This window comes from Lontra canadensis, unplaced genomic scaffold, assembly GCF_010015895.1.
Source record: "Lontra canadensis isolate GAN:19392208 unplaced genomic scaffold, GSC_riverotter_1.0 scaffold130, whole genome shotgun sequence".
NCBI classification, from domain to species: Eukaryota; Metazoa; Chordata; class Mammalia; order Carnivora; family Mustelidae; genus Lontra; species Lontra canadensis.
In genome coordinates, this window is record NW_022631124.1 from 3,311,393 (window position 1) to 3,336,048 (window position 24,656).

At 37.5% G+C, this 24,656-nt stretch overlaps 1 protein-coding gene across 8 annotated transcripts in view; it reads left to right on the top strand.

Moving 5' to 3' along the window:
* The window catches only part of CCDC138 (coiled-coil domain containing 138), a 114,979-nt gene that overhangs the window by 77,641 nt on the left and 12,682 nt on the right, over positions 1-24,656 (top strand). The window lies entirely within an intron of this gene.

The following is a 24,656-nucleotide window of genomic DNA, read 5'->3' on the forward strand; positions in this document are numbered from 1 at the left end:
AGCAGACTCCCTTGCTTATGGAGCCCCACATGGGCCCAACACAGGGCTCAGTCTCACAACCCTGAGATCATGACCTGAGTGGAAATCAGGAGTTGGACACTTAACTGACTAAAAAACACCCAGGACTTTTCTCAATGAGGAAAACAAAAATTTTACCAGATGCAAATGTCTATTCATTAGAAACAAATCTGTCTGAATATTCCTGACGGAGGTGAAATCTTGTAGCCAAAGAAAAACTAAATATAATTTTATGAAATAGTGGACCTACTTGGGTGAAATGACTTTGTGGCACCATAACATTCACATATGGGGAAATAGTAGTAAAGTCAGCAGATGTTTAGTTCATTCACATGTGTTTACCTTGTTCAGATTATGCTCAAATCCAGGGTTATCTTTTCTTGTTCAAATTGAATAAATAAAGCAATTTCTAATGTGGATTCCTAGAAAGCCATATCATTTTTAGTGATGGAAAACTTTTGGGAGATTAGAAATGGGTGAATCTTTGATAATTTCTGACTGAAGTATATTTATTTGCTTGATATATTTTTCTTTTTCTTTTTTTTTTTTTTTTTTAAAGAGTTTATTTATTTGACAGGGAGGTCACAACTAGGCAAAGAGCCAGGCAGAGAGAGAGAAGGAAGCAGGCTTCCTGCTGAGCAGAAAGCCCGATGCGGGCACTCCTGCAAATCCATTCTATCAAGATTTCTCTTCCCACAACTTTTTCCTCTGAACTTAAAAAAAAAGCATGTGTAAATTATAAAAATGGTGAAATGAGTTTCTCATCTCAAATCTAGAAAAAACAGAACATAAAACCAACAGCTAGATAAGTATTTGCTGCATTTTAATCTATTATTCGTTTAACCCCTTCAACACATTTCTTTGGTTAATATAAACGCATTAGGTACTGGGTTTATATTAAAAATAGAAAAATATGGGTGCCTGGGTGGCTCAGTGGGTTAAGCCTCTGCTTTTGGCTCAGGTCATGATCTCAGGATCCTGGGATCAAGCCTGCATCGGATTCCCTGTCCAGCAGGAAGCCTGCCTCTCCCTCTCCCACTCCCCTGCTTGCGTTCCCTCTCTCTTTGTGTCTCTTTCTGTCAAATAAATAAACAAATCTTTTTTTTTTTTAAGATTTTATATATTTATTTGACAGAAATCACAGGTAGGCAGAGAGGCGGGCAGGAGAGGGCAGGAAGCAGGCTCCCCACTGAGCAGACAGCCTGGTGAGGGACTCAATCCCAGGACCCTGAGATCATGACCTGAGCTGAAGGCAGAGGCTTAACCCACTGAGCTACCAGGTGCCCCTAAGTAAACAAAATCTTAAAAAAAATAAGAATGGATTTGCAGATGGCTTATGTCACACAATTAATGGGTCTTGGTGGCCAGCTATGCATGAGGTGACATGTTTCAAGCATTGTGTTTGCAGTGCTTTGCTGAGCCTTGGGGCTTCCTCCAATGTCCATTTAGGGCTTTGGAGCAAGAGGCTGGAGGAAGGTGTCAGTGGGCCAGGCTCTTGCACGGGAGGACTCAATGTGCTTACTGGTCTCTAACACAAATCAGTACCGAAACAGTGTTTAAAACTTGTGTAGTAGTTGTCAAATTACTAATTTTATCAAATTCAATAATAATTTAAAAAATTTGGACTTGTATGTTTTATTTCTAGTGTTTTTTAAATGGTATTGTAAAACAAATTCTGAAAAGTTTATTTGAGCAAATAGTGATTCCAGAGGGATAGCACCAGATCTGAAAATAGGTAGGGGTGCTCTGCAGGTAGTGCTAGGGCAGAGGTTTTTATAGAAAAGATAGGGATACTGAGCAAAGAAATTATTTAATTGGCTATAACACAAATGGTTGCCTTGTTGGGGAAAATATAGTTATTTGACTGTTATGATAGTTTTACTTGAGGTTCATGTTCTACAATTCAAAGAAATCTGGTTGGCGTTGATTAGTTTTTCTTGAATTTTGTTTTCTTAGATTCAAGTGCACTGACTGCTTTAGAATTTGATTTGTTTATGTAGGGTACCCTGCTGAAGGCATGAGAGCCCTGCAGTCTAATAGCCTCTTTGTTAAACTCTTTTAGACAGTATTTTGTTAAAGTCTTGCATTCTCTGTGCTGGATTGGAAATCGCAGACCAGTTCTTACTCAAAGTAGTTTGAGGAGCAATAGGGTATTCCATCTCCACTGGATACTTCATGTTAAGCTCTTACAGAGTGGTGGTTTTTCTCTTGTCCTGCTTGTGCTCTTCCCCCAGATTCATCTTTTCAGATATGAGAAATGTTTTTAGCTGCATAGGTATTTACTGTTTTTTGAAAGCTGCTAAAATGTATTTCTTTATGACCTAGGTATATTTTGCTTTAAAATGCATTTCTTTGAGTGTAAACTAAGATCTATACATTGATTTACCTCAATGTATATATCATGAGCACATTTTTTTTTTAGATTGAGGGCTTCTGATAATACCTCTTTTGGGTATGAGTATATATCATATAATAACTTAGTAATGTTGATTTTAGAAAATTATTTTGTGGTTCCTTTTTCTTTTTCCTATCAGTGGTTAAAAGCTATTACTCACTTATCTGGGTCTAGCTGTGTAAGAACTTGAGTCTTATTTTATTTTTCAAAGAGTACTTTCCTTTTCTTGTCAGACTTAGTTTAAATAGGAGGACTTAAGTTTGTATTTGTATTTGTATTATTTAGTTCATTTTGTTCTGCAGCCTAAAAACTGCCCGTCTAAGGTAATATGCTACCATTTAACACTTGAATGGCAATAATGTATTTGAGCACATTTTGCAGGCACTTTTTATTTGTATTATAAAAATAAATAGAAATTTGAAGGCTGCAAACTGGAAGAAAAGTCTTACTATCCGAAGGTATGTACATTTACTTCATATGTACATTACTTTCTCTCTTTTAACCATGAATAATTTTCATGATGTTGGGTATTTCTTTTCTTTTTCTTTGTTTAACATGGTTAGATTCTAGTGTACATTTAGTTGCATCAGTCTATGTTTATCTGTCTAAAATATCAAAATACAAGAAAATATTATTTTGCAAAGAAATATACTTGAGTACTGTTTAAATTATGAATATAGGTAAAATGTATTACATATTATAATACAGTTAAATATAGCAAAGATTTATCAAATACTTTATGCTACATGCATTAAATATGTTCTGTGGGTCTTAAAGTTATTTGTGTGAACTTACTTGTATTTCTTAGTTTGGTGCTCTTTTTCATTGGCAGTTGATTTTTCTTGATTTGAGCAGTATCCCTTCTTCCCTTTTTGCTATTTAATTTTATTTTATTTTTAAATTTTAAATTTTAAATTTTAAATTTTGCTATTTAATTTTATTTTATTCTCTCATTCTATTATGTTTTTATTATTAAGGAGATTAAAGCAAGGGTAATTTCAATGAAATGACAAATTTATTTTCAACAGTGTACCAACTTAGTATATACACACCCATGTTTCTTTTCTAGTCATGAATCCTACATATGTATAACAGTTTTCTCAGTTAAAAGCTTTCAAATGAAAGAAAGTTCTGTAGGGAAACACAGTCGGAAGATTTATTTTTAGTAACTGAAGCATATATAATAATATTTTTTAAGTATAAGAAGTTGACACCCCTATTAATTTTACCTCCTTAATAAAACATAGTTTGCATTTTGCCTGATAACATATATTTTTTACATAGTTGCAATCATAATATGCATACTTTGTTGTATAAGAAATGTGTATTCATTATAGAAAAATTAGAAAATACAACTTTATTTCATTCAACAAATATCTGTCTATAGACGATACACTTACCCTGGCACTCAGTGAGACACTAGGAGTACAGCTGAGTGCAAGGTAATTAGGTCCTCTGTCAACATGAAGCTGTGGTCTAGTTGACTTTTGTCAAATTATTAGTATAGTGAGGATGATAATAATACCAATATCATAGAATTATAAAAGTGGTAAGAGAGTTAGCCATGCAGAGGTCTGGAAGACTGTTGTAGGGAGCAGGACCCGCTAGAGCAAAGGTGTTAGGGCAGGTATTAATTGTTAGATATGGTATTTTCAAGACACACCAGGGAAGCCAGTGTAGCTGAAGCAGAGTGAGTGGGCAAAGTAGTAGAAGAATCAGTAAGTGGGGCCTGGCACTCACTCAGAAGAGCCTTGCTGCCCAACAATAAGACATGGGGACTTCTAGTCACTAAAATTCCTTGAGCTTTCCCTTTCTGTTCTGCTTTGTTGAATGTCATATTATGAGCTTTTTTTTTTTGCATATTTCTGCATAGCCCTTATTTTTAGTTGTTGCTAAATACTTAATATTTCATATATGCATATATATGTTTATGTAATATTTATTATTACTATATGTTTATGTAATATTTATTATTGTTACCATTTATTGAGACATTTCTTGTAGGAAGTGTGTATGAAACTTGATAAGAAAATCAATTCATTGGCCTTCCATCCCAGCATAAAAGAGCTTTCAAGTAGTTTGTGGTTGCCCTTTGAGGGATATGGGGCACAGGGTTCTAACCTAGCAATCCTTTGCATTACCTCTTGAAATCTACTTAAGAGTCATTTGATATGCACATGTAACTGTGCATTTGATAGTGGTCTCTGAATGCTGTCAAATTTATAGCATATTTTAAGTTGCATAATGCTTTAATGATGCTTTCATTCCCTCATCTGATACTGTAACAGTCTTTTTTGCGATATAAGCCGGGCTTTTCTAGTGTAACACAAGATGATATGAACCCATTTTTGGTCAGGTTTTAGGTTTGTGTTATATAGCCTGTCTTGAAGAAACGGGCTTCAATATTTTTTGACAACAAAACAAACCGTGGTGTATGTTAGAGAGTAAAATCTCACCTGCCAGTTAGTGTTATAGAGAAAGCTGAGGAATCAAATAATTAAATGTATAGATAATGAATATACTATTTTTATTTTTTTTTAAATAAGAGTTCTCTGAATATTTAACATAAGGAAGGAATTTTTTAAATTGGGTATATTGTTTAAAAGATAACACATTCACATAGCTAATTGTTTCAAAGGTACAAAAGTGAAAAAAGTTAAAAAAAAAAAAGTCTTTCAGTCACTGTTTTCTCTTCCCTGGAGAAAGCAATTTCACTAGTTTTTTCCCATGTTCTTTTGTAGGTGTGCTATGTCTTTATACACACACACATTCTTATTTTTTCATTTTTATCATAAGATTGTTAGCCTGCTGTGTTATGAAAAATAGATCTTAGAGATCTTATATTAGTACATAAAGAGTTTCTTTAAAAATTTATTCATTTAAGATGACTGTTGATGGATATGTTAACCTTAAACAATAAAACTGCCAGGTATTCAACCAGCAAAACTGGGTTTATTCAGTATAGCAGAGAATTGCGATCCAGGGCAAGCAAGCTACAGCAAAACCACAGACAAGACCAGAGAACAAAGGAGAGGAATGCTCTTTCATACAAAAGTGGTGGTGATGGTTGCGGGGTTGGGAGTGTAGGTGGGTGGGAGAGCTGTTATAAACAGAGTAAACTGGGAGTTGGAAGTATAGTGACTTTGCATTGGCAGGGTCGTGACCATTTCTCATTGGCTGGACTTTTGCTGTGGAAGGAGGAAAACTTTCTTCCTCCTGCTGGCTTAGTAAAGTAGTATCCATGTGGAAGGTGCATCACTTTCCTGTTGGGTCTGCAGTTGATCACAAGTGGTAGGCCATGAGCACCCCCCTCCTGGCCTTCTGACACCATTTTTTTTTTTTTTAAGATTTATTTATCCAATTACTTTATTTTTAAATTTTTATTTTATTTAAACTCAATTAACATAAAATGTATTATTAGTTTCAGTGATTCATCAGTTGTATATAACAGCCAGTGCTCATTACATTCATGCCCTCCTTAATACCTATTTATTTTAGAGAGAATTGAGAGAGAGAGAGAACAGCGAGAGGGGAGAGGGAGAGGAAGAAGGAGAGAAGCAGACTCCCTGCTGAGCTTGGAGCCCTACTTGGGGCCTGATCCCACCACCCTGAGATCACAGCCCTAGCCGAAATCAAGAATTGGATACTCAACCAACTGAGCCATCCAGGCTCTCCTTCTTCTGACTCCATTCTAAATGAGATTTCCTTTTGTTAATTTTCACAGACATTTGGGTTGTTTCTAGTCTTTGGCTAAGGCAAACAATGCTTCTGTATACAAACTAACTTTCACCAAAGCAAATTTGCACATGTGGGAGATTATTTGGTAGAATAGATACCTATAAGGAAGAATAGATACCTAGGAAGTAGAATTGTTGGATCAAAAGAAAATTTCTCAGATTGTGAGAATTACATGGAGAAAAAAGTAGGTAAATTAACAAAAGGTAAAGAACACAGAGTCAAAGATTTACAAAATTAATCCTTTACCTTGTTTATGTGTTACAAAATTGTTTTTTCTGATAGCTCATAGTTCAGAGACTCAGGAATTGAGTCTAGTATAGACAGGTATGGTGATATGGGTAATTCAGTCAGGTAATTATGTCCCATACCCATTTCTGTATGTGACTACATCCTCCCTATCACGCTGCTCTTGGCTCCTCTTTTCCCCACTCCCCACTCCTAAATCCTGGTACTCAGTATACGGCATATTGAACAGGTAATGTTGCCCAGCTAAGACAGTAGCACTGCTGACATGGAAACTTTGGCTGTCTGAGCTTCTTGCTGGTTTTTGCATAGCAGTCTAAGTACAGGAGGTGGTTCAAAGGCTTCCAGATATAATGTTTGGAGGTTGAAGACTGCCTGTGTAGACACCTTATTTGAAGTTTAATCATGGACAGGTGAGAAGCATATTTTATTTTTTAAAGCATTTTCAAAATGCCATTTACATATCAGTTTTAGTTTTTATTCATTTTCTTTGAAATAGTTTTTTTTTTAAATTGTGGTAAAATACATACAACAAAATTTACCATGATAGCCAGTTTTTTAAGTGTACAGTTTATAGTGTTAAGTACATTCACATTGTTGTGCAGCCATCCATCTCCATCTATTTTCAGAATTGTTTCATCTTCCTCAACTGATAATCTTTACCAATTAAGCACTCTTCCCTCAATTAAGCACCTCTCCCCTCTAGCTCTGGTCACCCACCATTTTACTTTCTGTCTGTATGAATTTGACTACTGTAGGTACCTCATGGAAATAGAGTCATACAGTATTCGTCTCTTTGTGATTGACTTAATTTCACTTAAGCTTAATGTCCCCTTTGTGAGAATTTCCTTCCTTTTTAAAGGCTGAATTATATTCCATTGTATGGTTACACTACATTTTGTTTATCAGTTTATCCATTGATGGTTCCACTTTTGGCTATTGTGAATAATGCTGCCATGAACATGGGTGTACAAAATATCTGTTTGAGCCCTTTTTAAATTTTTTTGGGGGTATCTTTAAAATAGTTTTTAGTCATCAAATGTCTTTCATCAGAGTGAGCAACAGTGTTTGAAATTGTACTGAGATTAAGACAATACTTTAAGAAAAAAAAAAACAATCAAAACTTTGGTTTAGGTTATCCCCAAAGCAGATTCAGCTACCAAAGCAATATGCAGGCTGTTTTCAACATCTGAATTCGTTACAGTTTAAAATAATTGTTTACAGGGACGCCTGGGTGGCTCAGTTGGTTAAGCGGCTGCCTTCGGCTCAGGTCATGATCCCGGCGTCCTGGGATCGAGTCCCACATCGGGCTCCTTGCTCGGCAGGGAGCCTGCTTCTCCCTCTGCCTCTGCCTGCCTCTCTGTCTGCCTGTGCTCGCTCGCTCTCTCTCCCTCTGTCTCTGACAAATAAATAAATAAAATCTTTAAAAAAAAATAATAATAATAATTGTTTACAATCCTAACTTAAACCCAGAGAACATGATTTTATAGAAACTATAGTTTAGTTGCTTGAGGAGTCCAAAATGGTACTAGTGGCACCCCTTGTATCCTTGTCTGTCACTCCTCAGAGACCTGTTTATATCATCTTGATATTTGAATCTGCTGATCATTGAGAAAAGGGTGATTAGTTCCTGGGTATGTGAAACAGAAATAGCCATTTCAGTGTTTGTGTTAGTTGTTAGGAAATCAAAGTTGGAGATTGCCTTTGTATCTTTTAAGACAAATTATTAAGAAAGGAGGAAGGTTAGTATTATTTTGAATCTTGATTAATCATGTCAGGTTTTCTCTTTTATAGATTTTTGGCTAAGCCTTCTGTGTTCTCTAGTTGGAATGAATTCTTGTGTGTTTTTGCTTTTTTCTGGTACTTTTTTGATTCTCACTACTATAACCAAGGCCAAACCTTCATATCTTATGTGTATTTTTGCAGTGGTCTTTTACTGGTTTCCTTGCTTCCCTTTTTGCTACTCTTCCTGCTATATTCTCAGTGCCTCCACCGAAATGTGCCTCATTTGCTTGCCTGGAACTCCCCAAGTGGTTTCCGTCGCAGAGTGAGAGGTGATATTTTTAAAATGGCCCACAAGGCCCTATAAGGTCTGGCCTCTGGCTTCCTTTTTCAGTTCACATCTTAGCATTTTCACCAAATGTCAGACTTGATCCTGCCTCATGGTCTTTGCACTTTATCCTTCCACCCATAATACTTTTCTCCCAGATAGTGGCAAGGCTTGCTCCCTCCATTCCTTTGGGTCCCTGCTCCAATATCACATCCTTAGAGAGTCCTTCTTCGTCCATCCTGTGTAACTGAGCCCCATCAACTCTCCTTATCACCCTTATTCTGCTTATTTTATCCTCTAATGCTTATCTGATGCATATATATGTATACACACACATTGATCTCTGATTCATTTGCAGTTTATCATGGTGAAAGATATGAGGTTATGGATTAAACTGTTTTTCTAGATGGCTACCTCTCCTTTATTCAATAAACTATCTTTCTCCCTTTGTTTAGAAATTCTTTTTTAGGGGTATTTAAAGTTTTTCTCTATTCTCTTATTGATTGTAATGGTTTTTCATTTCTTTTTCTTGGGGTTTCCAGATATATTTCCAGTCACATTATCTGTAAATATTATATCTTCCTTAACAATCTTTATAATTTTATTTTGGCTTGTCTCATTAAATTTGGGTGTCACCTTTAGTACAAAGCTAAATAATGGCAACGATAGTAAACATTATCATATAGTCCTCATTTTAATGAGAATGCTTCTCGTGTTGTTTCATTAAACAGAGTGTTGCTGGCTTGGGTTGAGATACATACGTCTTATCATTTTAAGAAAATATTCATCATTCCATACGGTTATGTTTAAAGGTGGATGTTGAATTTTATCAATGAACTTTTTGTATCTATGGACCAAAAAAAGGATCATGTGATTAATATAGGTAATAAAAATGATAATCTTTAGATTAATAAAATAAACTACATTTGGTCATGGGAATTTTAAAATTTAAATACAAATAGCCAACATTTAGTACAACATTAGTTTCAGATGTAATATTTAATAATTTATCAGTTGCATATAACACCCAGTGCTCATCATATCACATGCCTTTCCTTAGTGACCATCATCCAATTACCCCATTCCCTCTACCCACCTCTCCTCCAGCAGCCCTCAGTTTGTTTCCTGTAGTTAAGAGTCTCTCATAGTTTTTCTCCCTGACTGATGACTTCCCATTCAGTTTTTCCTCCCTTCCCCCATGAGCCTTTGTGCTGTTTCTTATATTCCACATATGAGTGAAACCATATGATAATTGTCTTTCTGAGATTATTTTGCTCAGTATACCACCCTCCAGTTCCATCCACATCAATGTAAATAGTTAGTATTCATCCTTTCTGATGACTGAGTCATATTCCATTGTGTGTATATATATCTATATCTATATATATATATATATATATATATATCTATATATCTACATCTTCTTTATCCTTTCATCTGTCAATGGTGTTGATCTATTTTTATTGAGTTTGGGGGAGCGACTTGTACCTACCTTTTTGATTTAAATGTGTTTCCCTCCCCAGATTAGGGAAATTCTCAGCTATGATTTGCACAAATTTACCTTCTGTCTCTCTCTCTCTCTTTTCTTCCTCAGGGACCTCAGTAATTCTAATATTGTTTCACTTTATAGTATTGCTGATATCTCAAATCCTCCCCTCAAGGTCCATTAGTTGTTTGTCTTTTCCTTAGCTTCCTTTTCCATCAAGTTGTCTTCTGTGTTACTTACTTTCTCTTCTGCCTAATTTTCCCAACCTGTTAGAGCATCCAATTTAAACTGCATCTCAGTTAAAGATTTTTAATTTCAGCTTGATTAGATTTTATTTCTGCAATGAGATTCTCTAGTGTGTCTTTTATGCTTTTTCTCAAGCCCAGCTAGTAACTTTTTAGTCATTATCCTGAATTCTAGCTCTGACATTTTACTTACATCCACATTGATTACATCTGTGGCAGAGAGTATTACCTATGGTTCTTTCTTTTGGTGTGAATTCCTCTTTCTAGTCATTTTGCCCAGAGAAGAATGGATGAACGAGAGAAGAAAATAAAAAATAACTATGGCCCAAGTGAAATACACAGTAGACAAATCTAAAGAGGTCAGAAAGTAAAAAAGAAATGAGAAAGAAAAAAAAGGGGGTGGAGGAGAGAGATTGTAGTCTCCCAAATGGACAAAACAGGGTGATGACTTGGTCTTAGGTGTATTTTGGTCTGTTTTTAGAAGACACTGAATCCAATATTGTAAAGAAAGTAAAACTTAACATATATACAAAAGATGAATACAGTGAAGGAAGCCAGAAATGGAGAATGTATCTAAAAATGTAAATGAAAGTTAGAAAAAGACTTAAAAACAGAGAATTGATAAAATAAGAAACTAGTTGAAAAGGAAAAAAGAAAAGCAAATTTTTAAACAAAGATAAATGAATCATGAGAAAAAACCCTCTAATTCTATATACAATTTTCCCCTAGTGCTCCATAAACTTGGTGTTCACCTGTTGTTCCAGCTGGGGCCTGCTGCGCTGATTCTCAGGTGTTTTTGCCTGAGTGGAGTTAGTTGCACCACCCCTTGCCAGGTGGCTGGGCTCAGTGTAAGCTGCTACCCGTTGCTCTGTGTGTCCTTTGCTTCCTGGAGGCTTTCTGTGCCTCCGTAGAGGATGAAAATAAAAATGACCAAGCCTCATCTCCAGCCCCAGAGCTGAAAGATCATGGTCCCCTTTCTTCAGTAAATCCTCAGCGATAAGCAGTCTTCACTTTTGTGTGTGCCAAACTCTGCAGGCTCTTGTGGTGTGTGCCCACACTGATCCTCCCAGGAGAAGGCAGAGGGTCCCTGTGTTTTTGCCTTTTGCAGCCCCCTCCGCCCCCCTCTTTCCACAGAGAGCTGCTCCTGGAATTTGCCATGGTTCAAGGTTTATGGCTAGCTGAGCTGAGAGCCCACTTCCAGGCTTGCTGACCATAACTGGTTTCCCTGCTCCAGTGCCTGGGAACTCTGCCTGCTCAGGCATCCCCTTTGACCCCAGGGATCCTGAGACCACATTGTTCCACCTAGGATTCTGCCCTGCTTTGCCATCTGAGCACCTTTCAGTCAGGGGCATCTCTTAGAGCAGACTTCTGAAGGTTGTGATTTTGTGCTCTGGGCTTTAATCACTTTCTGGTAGTCAGCTTTTGTAGGCTCTTCCCTCCTGCCATTTATCTTCCCATATATCCCCTTAGATTCACTTCTCCACACCTCCTACCTTGCAAAATATGGTTGCTTTTCTATTTGTAGAATTTCAGCAATTCTTACATCTCAGGTTGAATTCACAGGTATTTAGAATGATTTGATAATTATCTAGCTAAATTCAAGGGACCGTATGAAATGAGGTCTCCTATTCTTCTGCCATCTCGCCTCCTCTGTGGGGATGTTTTTCATAGAATTTATTGCTGATTTTGTTTGTTTGCATCACAAAGGAAAATCATAAACCAGTCTCACTTATGATTACCCATTCAAATCCTAGACTGTTAGCATTTACATTTACTGTAATAACTAAAATATTCAGTTTTCTTCCTTTCCATTTTACTTTGTGTGTGCCATTAACTTAACATCTTTCTTCTTGTTTCTGCTTTCACCTGGGATGTGGACATGTTGCTTTTTGTATCATTTTTCTGTGGCTGCTGTAACAAATTACCAGAAAGCTGGTGCTTCAAACAATAGACATTTGTTCTCTTATAGTTCTGGAAAACAGAAGTCTGACATCAGTTTTATGGCCAGAATCAAGGCACTAACAGGGCCACCCTTCTTCCAGAGCCTCTAGGGGACCATCTGTCCCTTGCCTCCTCCATCTTCTGATAGCTGCTGGTATTCCTTGGCTTGTGGCTATATTACTCTAATCTCTGCCTCTTAGGTCATTTTGAAAATGTAGGTTTTATTATTATTCAAGTATGGTGAGGCCAACAGATCAGGAGGTAACCATCATTAAAAAATCCTTTATTCAGGGGAACCCTCTTACACTGTTGGTGGGAATGCAAGTTGGTGCAGCCACTTTGGAAAACAGTGTGGAGATGCCTTAAGAGGTTAAAAATAGAGCTTCCCTGTGACCCTGCAATTGCACTAATGGGTATTTACCCCACAGATACAGATGTAGTGGAAAGAAGGGAAAGAAGGGCCATCTGTACCCCCAATGTTCATAGCAGCAATGGCCACAGTTGCCAAACTGTGGAAAGAACCAAGATGCCCTTCAACGGAAGAATGGATAAAAAAGATGTAGTTCATATATACTATGGAGTATTATTCCTCCATCAGAAAGGATGAATATCCAACTTTTGTATCAAAATGGACGGGACTGGAAGAGATTATGCTGAGTGAAATAAATCAAGCAGAGAGAGTCAACTATCATATGGTTTTGCTTACTTGCGGAGCATAAGGAATAACACGGAGGACATGGGGAGATGGAGAGGAGAAGGGAGTTGGGGGAAATTGGAGGGGGAGATGAACCATGAGAGACTGTGGATTCTGAGAAACAATCTGAGGGTTTTGGAAAGGCCGGGGCGGTGGTGGGGGGGAGGTTGGGTGAGCCTGGTGGTGGGTATTATAGAGGGCACGTATTGCTTGGAGCACTGGGTGTGGTGCATAAACAATGAATTCTGGAACACTGAAAAGAAATAAAAAAAAAAATCCTTTATTCTTACAGTTTGTAACTGCAGGGGGGCATTCCATGCTGCAGGGCCACATAGGGGGAAGCACGAGGGTCAGTCAGCAGGGGAGCTGAGAGCAGGAACCTTTCTTGTGGTTTCCATGGGAAGGTATGAGAAAGGCAGAATAAACAGACTAATTTGAAACATTTCAGTGGGTATTAAGGCACAAGGGCCAGTACCTGACCTGGGAGTGATTTCCCCTGCTGTCTGAAATCTCCCTCTGCTTCCTTTTTGTAAGGACACTTGTGATTGTGTTTAGGCCCACCTGGATGATCCACGATAATCTCTCCATCTCAAGATTCTTACTTTAGTGACATCTGCAAAGTGTTTGTCATGAGATAACATTCACAAGTGCTAGTGGTTAGGATGTAGACATCTTTTGAAAGGCTGCTATTTAGCCTACCATAGAATTCTTTCCTTTTTTCCATGATTAGTTTGAGACTTTTGTTGGTACCAGTTTGCATGTATACTTGTTTCATTCATGCTGATTCATTGTACAGATACAAGCATCTGACTACTTTATTATGTCTTACAATACAGTTTCAAGCACTGACTTATTGAAATAGTACACTATTATAAATTAGTTTTTCTTTTTTCTTTTCCTTTGTATTTTAAAGGAAATGTTGAAAATGTTTTATAAAATGTTTTGTTGTAAAAAAATGGCATGAGTCACTGAGTTAGGAACTGCTCCTCTAGTCCAGCTGCTTATTTTGCATATATAGGCATACCTCTGGGAGATTGTAGGCTGGCTTCCAGCCTACTGCAGAAAAGTGAATATTACAATAAAGTGAGTCATATGAATTTTTTGGTTTCCCAGTGTTTACAATATACTGTTGTCTTTTAAGTGTGCAGTAGCATTATATCTTTAAAAACCCTGTGTACATACCTTAATTTAAAAAAATACTTTATTGCTAAAAACTGCTAACCATCATATAAGCTTTCAATAGGTTGTAATATTTTTTTTTTAGATTTTATTTATTTATTTGAGACAGAAAGAGAGAGAGCATGAGAAGGGGGAGGGTCAGAGGAAGAAGCAGACTCCCCGCCGAGCAGGGAGCCTGATGCGGGACTCGATTCCAGGACTCTGGGGTCATGACCTGAGCCGAAGGCAGTCACTTAACCAACTGAGCCACCCAGGTGCCCTGGTTGTAATATTTTTGCTGGTGGAGGGTCTTGATGGCTGTAGACTGATCAGAGTGGTAGTTCCTGAAGATTGGGGTGGCTGAGGCAAATGTCTTAAAATAAGACAAGTTTGCCACATTGATTAACTCTTCCCTTCATGAACAATTTTTTTGTAGAGTTTGATACTGCTTGATAGCATTTTAACCACAGCAGAGCTTCTTTCAAAATTGGAGTCAATCCTCTCAAACCCTGCTGCTTTATCAACTAAGTTTATGTGATATTCTAAATCTTTTGTTGTCATTTCAACAATCTTTACAGCATCTTCACCAGGACTAGATTCCATCTCAGGAAACTACCTTCTTCACTCGTCCATAAGAAGCAACGCCTTATCTATTCAAGTTTTATCATGAGATTGCAACAATTCAGTCACATCTTCAGGCTCAACTTCTAATTGTAGTTCTCTTGCTATTTACACCACCTCTGCAGTTATATCATTCACTGAAATCCTGAACCTCTTCCCTGAAAGTTGTCCAAGAGGGTTGGAATCAACTTCTTCCAAATTCCTGTTGATATCGTATCTCTTGAATCATGAATGGTCTTAATGGTATCTAGAATGGTGAATCCTTTCCAGGTGGTTTTCAGTTGACTTTGCTCAGGTCCATCAGAGGAATCATCATCTGTGGCAGCTATAACCTTACAAAATGTATTTCTTAAATAATAAGACCTGAAAGTCAAAATTACTTCTTGATTCATGGGCTGCTGAATGGTGGTTGTGTTAGCAGACATGAAAATAGCATTAATCTTCATATTTCCATCAGAGCTGTTGGGTGACCAGGTGCATTGTCAATGACCAGTAATATATATATATATTTTTTTTTAAGATTTTTTTTTTTTTAATTTGACAGATCACAAGTAGGCAGAGAGGCAGGCAGACAGAGTCAGGAGGAGGAGGCAGGCTCCCCGCTGAGCAGAGAGCCCGATGCGGGACTCGATCCCAGGACCCTGAGATCATGACCTGAGCCGAAGGCAGAGGCTTTAACCACTGAGCCACCTAGGCGCCCCAATGACCAGTAATATTTTGAAAGGAGTTTTCTGAGCAGTAGGTCTCAATAGTGGGCTTAAAATATTCAGTGAACCATGTTGTCAACAGATGTGCTGTCATCCAGGCTTTGTTGTTCCACTGACAGAGCACAGGCTGAGTAGATTTAGCATGATTCTTAAAGGCCCTAGGATTTTCAGAATGTTAAATGAGCATTGGCTTCAACTTAAAGTCACCAGCTACATCAGCCCCTAAAAAGAGAGTCAGCATATCCTTTGAAGCTTTGAAGCTGTGCATTGACCTCTCTCTAGCTATGATGGCCTAGATAGCATCTTCTTCCAACAGAAGTTGTTTCATCTACATTGAAAATCTTTTATTTAGTGTAACCACCTTCATTATCTTACTTAGATCTTCTGGATAAGTTGTTACAGCTTCTACCTCAGCATTTGCTGCTTCACCTTGCATTTCTATGTTATGGAGATGGTTTCTTTCCTTAAATGTCATAAACCATCCTCTGCTAGCTTCAGACTTTTCTTCTACAGCTTTCTCACCTCTCTTAGCCTTCATACAATTGAAAGGAGGTCCTTGCTGTGATTTAGACTTTGACTTAAGGGAATGTTGTGGCTGGTTTGTTGATCTATCCAGGCTGTTTTGCTATCTTAGCATTCATGTACTCACTGGAGTAGCATTTTTAATTTCCTTCAAGAACTTTTCTTTTGTATTCACAGCTTGGCTAACTGTTTAGTGCAAGATGTTTAGCTTTTGACATATCTTGGCTTTGGACATGCCTTTACAGTATGCTTTTCCTTTTACTTGGGCATGTAGAGGCCACTGTAGGGTTATTAATTGGCCTAATTTCAGTAGTGTTGTGTGAGAGAGTAGGGAGGCCTGAGGAAACAGACACAGAGTTGGGGAATGGCTGTTTGGTGGAGCAGTCAGAACACACAGAGCATTTATCAGTTAAGTTCACCATCTTATACATTGGTGTGGTTTGTGGCACCCCAAAACAATTAAAATAGTAATATCAAAGATCACTGATCACAGATCATTTAACAAATATAGTAATAGTCAAAAATCATAATAAAATATTGAAAGAATTACCAAAATGTGACACAGACATATGAAGTGAACAAACGCTTTTGGAAAGATGGCACTGATAGACTTGCTTAAAGGGGGTTGCCACAAACCTTCAATTAGTAAAGCAAAAACAAAAACCCACAATACCAGTGAAATAAATGAAGTGAATAAAACATGGTATGTCTGTAGATAAATGGCTACTTGACGCTCTGAGAAATTAAGTGAGTTGTTTAATGTCACATGGCTATGGCCAAGGTGGTGATTAGGAATAAATTAGTCTTTCAGAAAAAGAGAAGCTTCCCTTGGACTTAGGACCCTAGAATTGAGAGATTCCAGAGCAGAAAGTAGTGTCAGCACTCACTGTGTACCAGGGATTAAAAAAGAAAGGGAAGTGGGGATAGTAGGGGGAAGCATTAGAATTCTTTCAGGAATGAGCAAGTAGAGGAAAGAACAGGGATTTGAGCAGACTAGGAACTCTGTTTGGGTTTGTCTTACTCCAAAAAGAGCCTTTGTCCCTGGACTGACACTTCTCTCACCTCAGGCCCCTGATAAATTCCATCATCTTTCAAGAAATGGGAAATCTTAAGTGTGTTTTATAGCCCACCTTGTCATAAAGGAATGAAGGTAGACTTGGAAAAAACTAAGGAGGGGAATTTATGTAGAGTTGGGTGTTTTCAAAAAATTACCTGTGGATATCCTTCTTACTGTTGTTTTTGTTTCCTTTTTAGGAATTTATTGACCTTTATTCAGTGGAAGGCTGGGCAGCTGATGTTTTTTGGTTGACATTGACTGTTGCCATATTATAACTTTTGAAGATTTATTTATTTATTTTAGAGAGCGAGAAAGAGTATGCGAGTAGGAGGAGGAGTAAAGTGGGAGGGAGAGGAAGGGGGAAAGAATCCCAAGCAGACTCCACACTGAGCATGGAGTCTGATGTAGGGCTTAATCTCAGGATCCTAAGATCATGACCTGAGACGAAATCAAGAGCTGGATGCTTAACCAACTGAGCCACCCAGGTGACCCAGCCATGTTATAACTTTTGAACCATCAGAACTAGAAATTAAAAAGCCTTACTATGCAAAAGTTATATATTTTGTCCCATGTAATAACATGTTAATATGTATAACTGAGAGCTGAGAGTTTGCTTTTAAAATAATTTTATTCTGGGGTACATGGGTGGCTCAGTGGGTTAAAGCCTCTGCCTTCGGCTCAGGTCATGATCCCAGGGTCCTGGGATCGAGCCCCACATTGGGCTCTGTGCTCTGCAGGGAGCCTGCTTCCTCCTCTCTCTCTGCCTGCCTATCTGCTTACTTGTGATCTCTGCCTGTCAAATAAATAAATAAAATCTTTAAAAAAAATAAAAATAAAAATAAAAAATAAAATAAAAGAATTTTATTCTGATTATCACTTTGCTTTAGAATTATGAAAAGATTAAAATAGCTGCTATTTGGAAAATAGGGACTTAGATTCTTAGCATAAAAACTACATAAAGTACTCTAGTCAGTTACCAACAGGTTGATGTTTAACATAGGCAGGATAATCATTACCAAAGATTGTACTGAATTGCTGATAGCATATACTTTTTAGAAACAAACAGCTGCTTTCGAAATATTGGCAGATCTTAGATAGATAATTCTCTTGTGAGATTTAAGTGATTGACTTTTAATTAATAAGAATGTGTTTATTTTCTTAAGTTGCTTGCCAATATAGTATTTTGTCAAATATTAGTATAACGTTGATACAGGCAGTTCTTATGTCACTTTCCCCTTACTACTGAAAATAACCTATAACTGAGATTGATTGTGTCTTCAGGTAATCCTTTAAAATCGAAGATTTAAATACCTTCCACCAAGCTATGAACTACAAAATTACATAAAATATTGTGACTCAAGAAAGCATTGAAAAAAATTGTTTTCAGGAGATAATTTAGCCCCTTGTGGCAAACCTTATGGGCTGGCTGCCCCATCACCATTCCCGTCCCTTTCTCTTTCACCTACTCAGCCCTCTCATTGGCAGGAATGGCCACATGCGTGACATACGTGTGGCCAGTGAGGGGGATATTGGAAGTCCACTGAGAGTTTCTGGGAAACTATATTTTGGCTTTCTGATAAGAGGGAACTGATGATTGGCACTGTCCCTACACTACACCCTTCTTTTTGCCTTGTCCTCTAGAGCCTTTTGACCATGAATTATAACGTGAAGAAACAGAGTCTGAAATGAAGAATTTGGGTTTCTGATGGCATTGTCTGGCACGTGAACCAGTTCTAGGGCGTGCCTACCTCTTAAGAGAGAAATAATAATCTGATTAAGCCACTAAAAATTCCGTTTTCTTTAAAGTCTTTATTTGGAAGGTAGAGTTTTATTATTTTAAAATTCAAGTGGAGACAGACATCAGCAAGGTGGTAGACTAGGATGCTCCAGGCCTTCATTCCTTCACAGATATATCAAATTAACAACTACAGACTGACTAAATTAACTTTATAGGAGCTCTGAAAACTATAAAACAGTCAAAGATCTGTAGCAGTCAACCTAATGTATATTCAAAAAAAGCCATATTCAAAACATTAGGAAATTTTGTCCACTTTTTTTTTTAAGATTTTTTTTTATTGATTTATTTGACAGAGATCACAAGTAGGCAGAGAGGCAGGTGGGTGTGGGGGGGATGCTCCCCACTGAGCAGAGAGCCAGTTGTGGGGCTCGATCCCAGGACCCTGAGATCATGACCTGAGCCGAAGGCAGAGGCTTAACCCACTGAGCGACTCAGGCACCCCTTTTGTTACCTTTTTATTGCCTTTACACCACCCCACTGCTGGTGTAGTACAGGGCAGATGGGAGGAAGTAGCTCAATTCATTTCTCTTTCCCTCATACAGAAAAGACAGAGTGAACTAGTTTGAAATATTCTGGCCTTTCTGGGTGGTCCAAAGGATTGGGTTCTCTCTTTGCCTGACTCAGAGCATGGACTAGGACATTTATAAATAGTTTAGATCTCAGACTGAAGGCTGAGAAGGGCAGTGGTAGGCACCAGGGCACTTGAAAGCTGCAGGGTACTGTAGACATGCAGATGCCTGGGATAAGAAATTATGGACAGACTAGTATAGTACAACATCTGAGGTGTGGAGAATAAGCTGGGGTGAGACTCTGGGAAATTAAAACATTTAAAAGCAGCCAGGGGAAATTGGAAAAAGAAAAATCACACTCAGGGTGCCTGGGTGGCTCAGTCAGTTAAGCATCAGACTCTTGATTTCATCTCAGGTCATGATCTCATGATCCTGGGATTGAGCCCCACATTGGGCTCTGTGCTGAGCATGGCATCTGCTTCTCCCTTTCCCTCTGTTCCTCCCACCACTCATGCTCGCTCACTCTCTATCTCTTGTTCTCAAACAAATAAAATCTTTTAAAAAAAGAAAAAGCACACTTATAGACCCTGATAGGACTTACACCTAAAAAAGACCTGAGAAGACCCTAGGCCTATACTTTGCATTATTCCCAAGGGCCCAGGGGACTGCTAATTAATGAAGAAGATCTTCCATACTAGTTTGCAAAGACTAGGAAAGGTGGCCATTTTTCAAATGATAAGTTTTCAGCAAAAAAAAATTACAAGGCATACAAAGAAACAGGGAACATGGCCTATTAAAAAAAAACAAAACTAAACTAAATCTTGAGAAAATATCCCCAAAGAAGCATGCAAAGAAACTCACTCGGGAAAGACTTTAAAGCAACTGTCTTAAATATATTCAAGGGCTAAAAGAAAACACAACCAAAAGAAGTCAGGAAAACTGTGTATGAAAAAGTGAGAATTTCAACAAAGTGCTGGAATTTAATAAAAAGGAACCAAATAGAAATTCTTGAGCTGAAAAATACAGTGACTGAACCAAAAAACACTAGAGAGTTTCAACAGCAGATTTAAACAAGCACAAGAAAGAATCAGTGAACTTAAAGACAGGGCATTTTAAATTACAGAGACTGAGGAGCAAAAAGAAGGAAAAATGAAGACAAGAGAACAGAGCAGAGCCTAAGGGACTTACAGGACATCATGAGGCTGGTCAATATACATATCATGGTAGTCCCAGAAGAAGAGAGAGAAGGGGGCAGAATAATCTGCCCCTTCAATAATCTATTTGAAAAAAATAATGGCTGAAAACTTACCAAATGTGAGGAAAGACATAGTTTTACAAATCTTAAGAAGCTCACTGAATTCCAAAGCTTCAGTGAACTTCAGAAAAACCCCAAAAGCTCACAGTGAAGACACATGATAATAAAACTGTCAGAAGTCAAAGAAAGAATCTTGAAAGAAGCATGGAAAAATGTGGTATGTACATAAGATTGAATATCATTCAGCCTTAAAAAGGAAGGAAATTTTGACACCTGCTACAACTTGGATGAACCTGGAGGACATTATGCTAAGTGAAATTAGCCAGACACAAAAAGACAAGTTTTATATGATTCCGCTTACACAAGATACTAAAATATCTTGTATATTTTATGGCATCTGCTTCTCCCTTTCTATAAAGGGAGAAAGTAGAGTGTTGGTTGCCAGGAGCTGGGGGACAGATGAAAGTGGGTGTTAGTGTTTATTGGGTACAGTTCCTTTTAGAGAAGATGGAAAATTTCCAGAGATGGATGGTTGCACAACAATGTGAATGTACTTAATACTAACTGTAACTTAATAATGATTAAAATGTAAGTTTTTTACATATTTAACCACAACTTAGAAATTAAATAAAAAAGCTTTTAGAACTTAAAAAAATATGAGGCTAAGGATAAATCTAAAAGTGTGTTTTTTTTTAAACATCACCATGCAAACTATCGTTTAGAAATGACCATTATTGGGGTGCCTGGGTGGCTCAGTAGGTTAAGCCTCTACCTTCGGGTCAGGTCATGATCCCAGGGTCCTGGGATCAAGCCCCGCATTGGGCTCTCTGCTCAGCAGGGAGCCTGCTTCGCCCCCTCTCTCTGCCTGCCTCTCTGCCTACTTGTGATCTCTGTCAAATAAATTAAAAAAAAAAAAAAAGAAACGACCATCATTAAATGTTATTTCAGATACCTTTCTGTAGTTGTGTACATATGAAAATATTGATGAATGGATAAACAGATGAAAATGCTTTTACAGAAATGATATTGTTATACATGTCCTTAATGAAATCTTTTTTTTTCAAGTTTTTATTAAAATTTCAGTTAGCTTACTGAAATCTATTTAACAGGAAAAATGAAATGGGTTTGAGTTATAAATATTTTATATCACAAATTCTTTCTGTTAAGAAAAAGTAAAAAGCATTGAGTCTCTCTTTTTCTTTTTTCAATTGTAAAATAATATAACAAAATTTACCTTAGTAGTCATTTTTAAAAATTAATTAACTAGTTAATTAGTTAATTTAGAGAGAGAGAGTAAGCACGCAGGGGGAGGGCCAGAGGGAGAGAGAGAGGCAGGAAATCCAAAGCAAACTCCATGCTGAGCATGGAGCCTGATTCTGGGCTTGATCCCTGACCCAAGAGATCATGACCTGAGTCAAAACCACAAGTCAGACACGCAACCAGCTGAACCACCCAGGCGGCCCTACTATATTAGTCATTTTAGTGTATCCTATCTTTTAAATACTGTTTTCAGTTTTAGACATTTATTGACTCCTAGCTAGGAAAGATGAAGACAGCAGCACTAGTGAACTTTCCATCTCCCCTTCCTTGTCTTCCTGACTTTTTAGTTGTTGTTGGTTTTTTTTTTACATTATCACAGTTTATATTTTTCATTCTGTTCTGTGACCATAATTTGCAATGTGCTTCATGTTGATTTTCTTACTACTTTGCTTTATGTTAGTCTTACATCAGTTTATATTCAGTGCTCAGGAATAGCTCTTTTGCCATAACTTCTACATTTCTGTGTTCTTATTTTTGAATAATCTCTTAATTGTTCCCTCTCCCGTGTGAGTCCCAAACCCCTCCTCCCCAGTTAAGGAAGTGCTGAGTATAGAGGTATAAAGCTTGCTTTCTTTTGTTCAAAAATTTGCAAACTGTGCTTTTACTGTTATAAAGATAGTCTGATTTTTTTTTCCCTGTTAGTGATAATTTATTCTTTTGCTTAGGGGGCTAATTACTATTTTATCTTTGAAGTTTAGGGTATATCTTGCTATTGAATGTTCTGAGGCAAATTTTCCTGGGTCACTATTGTGCTTTTTCACTCTGCAGATCCACTTCTTTGTTCATTTACCATTTCATACATCAATTGACCCCTTGAACAACACAGGTTTGAACTGTGCCTACATGGATTCTACATGGATTGTTTTTTCTTTCTGTAAATATATTATAGTACTGTGGATGTATTTTGTCTTCCTATGGTTTTCTTTCTTTCTTTTCAAATTTTTACTTAAACTCTAGTTAGTTAATATGTAGTGTAATATTGGTTTCAGGAGTAGATTTTAGTGATTTGTGACTTAAACAAAACACCCAGTACTCATCACAACAAGTGCCCTCCTTAATAGCATCACTGTTTGACCTATTCTCCACCTGCCTCCCCTCCATCGACCCTCAGTTTGTTATTTTTCATTAAGAGTCTCTTATGGTTTGTTTCCCACCCTCTTTTCTCCCCCTTCCCATATATTCATCTGTTTTATCTCTTAAATTCCACATATGAGTGAGATCATATGGTATTTGTCTTTCTCTGACTGACTTATTTCACTTAGCATAAAATATTCTGGGACTTTATGAAGATAAAAAGCTTTTGCACAGTGAAGGAAACAATCAACAAAACTAAAAGGCAGCCTAAGAATGGGAGAAAATATCTGCAAATGATATTATCAGGTAAAGGACTAGTACCCAAGACCTATAAAGAACTTCTCAAATTCAATACCCCAAACACAAATAATCCAGTTAAGAAATGGGCAGAGGACATGAACATTTTCCCAAAGAAGACATACATGGCTAACAGACACATGAAAAGATGCTCAACGTAACTGATCATCAGGGAAATACAAATCAAAACCACAAGGAGCTACCTCATACCTGTCAGAATGGCTAAAATCAACAACACAGGAAACAATGGGTGTTGGTGAGGATATGGAGAAAGGGGTACCCTCTTACACTATTGGTGGGAATACAATCTGGTGCAGCCACTCTGGAAAACAGTGTGGAGGTTCCTCGACAAGTTAAAAAGAGACTACCTTATAACCTAGCAATTGCACTACTAGGTATTTACCGAAAGGATGCAAAAATACAGATTCGAGGGGTATATGCACCCCAATCTTCATAGCAGCATTATCAGTAATAGCCCATATATCCATATAGGCTATATGTGCATATATAGATGCACACACACAATGGAATATTACTCAGCCATCAACAAGAATGAAGTCTTGCCATTTTAACAACGTGGATGGAGCTAGAATGTATTGGAGTATGTATTAGAATGTAATGGAGACATGTCTTGAAAGATGTTGCTGTGGCCGATGTTGAAGAGATTACTGCCTCTAGGCAGTAGAGATTACTCCTCTAGGATTTTGATAGATTCCTGTCTCACATTGAGGTCTTTTTTCCATTTCGAGTTTATCTTTGTGTATGGTGTAAGAGAATGGTTGAGTTTCATTATTCTACACATAGCTGTCCAATTTTCCCAGCACCATTTATTGAAGAGACTGTCTTTTTTCCACTGTATATTTTTTCCTGCTTTGTCGAAGGTTATTTGACCATAGTGTTGAGGGTCCATATCTGGGCTCTCTACTCTGTTCCACTGATCTATGTGTCTGTTTTTGTGCCAGTACCATGCTGTCTTGGTGATCCCTGCTTTGTAGTAAAGCTTGAAATCAGGCAACCTGATGCCCCCAGTTTTGTTTTTCTTTTTCAACATTTCTTAACAATTCGGGGTCTCTTCTGGTTCCATACAAATTTTAGGATTGTTTGTTCCAGCTCTTTGAAAAATGCCAGTGGAATTTTGATTGGGATGGCATTGAAAGTATAGATAGCTCTAGGCAGTATAGACATTTCAACACTGTTTATTCTTCTGATCCATGAGTATAAAATGCCCTTCTTTTTGTGTCTTCTTCAATTTCTTTCATGAGTGTTCTGTAGTTCCTCGAGTACAGATCCTTTACCTCTTTGATTAGGTTTATTTCCAGGTATCTGATGGTTCTTGTTGCTATAGTAAATGGAATCAATTCTCTAATTTCCCTTTCTGTGTTTTCATTGTTAGTGTATAAGAAGGCAACTGATTTCTGTACATTGATTTTGTATCCTGCCACATTACTGAATTGCTGTAATGAATGCTAGTAACTGAATTGAATGAGTTTTAGTAGTTTGGAGGTGTAGTCTTTTGGATTTTCCCAAA